At 40.4% G+C, this 2,254-nt stretch overlaps 1 long non-coding RNA gene across 1 annotated transcript; it reads right to left on the reverse strand.

Annotated features, from left to right (window-relative positions):
• Positions 1–416: 416 nt before the first annotated feature.
• LOC145652943 (uncharacterized) lies at positions 417–1,809 on the reverse strand. The gene is made up of 3 exons (XR_014119228.1): positions 1,693–1,809; positions 873–980; positions 417–751 (listed from the first exon to the last, which is right to left on the reverse strand). It is a non-coding gene; the product is annotated as an uncharacterized LOC145652943 (long non-coding RNA).
• Between the last annotated feature and the right edge of the window lie 445 nt (positions 1,810–2,254).

Raw genomic sequence — 2,254 nt, forward strand, 5'->3', positions numbered from 1 at the left:
AATTAACCAGAGTTCAGGAGTCTGATGGCTTCTGGGAAGAAGCTATTGCACAGTGTAGAGGTGAGGGACCGGATGCTGCATAACCTTTTTCCAGATGGTAAAAGGGTGACCCGTTTGTGTGAGGGGTCTTCCACAATGCTGGTGGCTTTTCGGATGCAACGTATTGTGTAGGTGACCGTGATGGAGGACAGAGAGACCCCAATGATCTTCAGCTGTTCTCATTATTCTCTAATCACTTGCGGGTCTTGCAGTCAAAGACGGTGCAGTTCCTAAACCAGGTAGTGATGCAGAAAGAGGGGGAGGTCCACATCCCAGTCTTTCTCGTGCAGCAAACAAAACGTTCTCAGCTTGGACTTTAAGGTTTGATGAAATCTTTCTAAAGCACCGTGGGATTCAGGATGGTGGGCGCTAGATAAGATGTTTATTTTGTAGAGGGGTGATGTCAGGAGAAGACAACGTCATCAAAATAACATATTGGGGCAGTGGGAGCTCAGTGGTTAATGTACTTGAGTTGTAGTTGGAAAGCTGCTGGTTCAAGCCCCACCACTGCCAGGTTGCTACTGTTGGGCTCTTGAGCAACTGAGGATTAAGGGCCTTCAAGTTGTACTCATAGTTGTAAGTTGCTCTTTATAAAAGTGTCAGATAAATCTGAAGACTGACGGAGGTGTGTTGGAACCTCCCCTTCTGGAGATGTTCCCTCTACCCAGCTGTCGAGTCATCAGTTTAGTCCTTGTTCAAGTCTCTCAGATCCCTACAAATGACACACACAATAGTAACATGTGCATAAAAGTGAAGACACTGCTGCACGATGCTTCATATAAACTGGAGGTCAGATGGCAGTAAGTTAGCAGAGTTCAAACATTCAATCTCACATGTGAAATGACTTCAAGCAAACAGAACAATGTCCTTCCATCTTCAGTATTTTGTTTAAGACTCTCACTCCTCTGAGACTGCATTCTGGCTTCTAGTTTCAGTCAGAGCTGTAGAAAAAACATTAAACACAGGATTCAAAGTGTAGGTGTTAGAAAACTCCCCCTGGTGTTATTGGATTATCATTTTCTAAACTTTTATTGCTGTTTTGGTCTTGTAGATCAGAGAAGGGGAAAAGTGTCTTGTCTCTAATGCAAGCAACATGTCGACAGTTTCAATGATTGTGGGGAGAAAATTAATATTTTATTAAACCAGCATCTAAAATAGTTTTAATGTCTGTTTACAAAAGTATAAACTATATATAAAACCTAAGTTGTTGGTGGTTGTGGTTCTCATGGTAACCTGCACTGTTTTGTTTTCATTCATCTCTCTGCTCTGTCGTGACTGTGTGTTGTTTGGCTCTAGTTAGTGTGTGTATTTACACTCATGGTTCTTTTAGTATTTGCTGTCTTGCCTAAAGTAACATTTTCTGGTTCCAGTCATTGTTCTCTTCACTCTTGTTTTTAACTACTGGTTTCATGACTATGTGCTGCTTTTATAAACCATGATTTTTATAGATTACACATAACAGACACTTTACTGTCATGTGTCCTGCTTGTCTTTTATTAAGCAGTATTAAGAGTCATGACAATGGAGAAACTCATAAACAAACAGAGAAGAAAGACAAACCCTATGATGTGTTTTCAGATTCAAACAAATGTAAGATTGGTTCCTCTTTTCTTCCAGTGTGTGTAATGTGTGTCTAAGAGGAAGAGTTCCTACCGTGAGCTCTGTAGCATTTGACCCCCAGCACAATGGACACTAGCAGATATGGAGAGACTGCCAGTAGACTACTGAGCAGACTGAGGATGGAGAATGGAGCTTCTGAATGGGACAGAGCTGATCTCACACACACACATACACACACACACACACACACACACACACACAGAATTAATCACAGCTGAAGAGCTACAGTGCTTCTGTGACACTGGGGAGCATTGAGGGTGAGGGATGGGATACCAACGTGAGCCGTGTGAACAAAGATGTTTATTTTAAACACAGATGAAAACATGAACAGCTACAAACAAGAAGCAACATGACGAAACATGGAAGTGATCATAATAGAATGCAATGATAAAAAATAAAATTAAACAAAATAAAAATATAAACCAAAGAAAACTGACACACTGCAAACAAGCTGTATAACTTAATTCATTCATTTATTCATGTAACCACACAACCACTTTACAAAAATTGTAATATCACACTACACAGAACCTGTTGCATTGTTTATTTTAACTGGGTAATAATATAAAGGCTGTGTGTGAGTGAGAGGAGTTAT

The sequence above is a fragment of the Electrophorus electricus genome, chromosome 21, assembly GCF_041902795.1.
Source record: "Electrophorus electricus isolate QZ-2024a chromosome 21, ASM4190279v1, whole genome shotgun sequence".
Classification (NCBI taxonomy): domain Eukaryota; kingdom Metazoa; phylum Chordata; class Actinopteri; order Gymnotiformes; family Gymnotidae; genus Electrophorus; species Electrophorus electricus.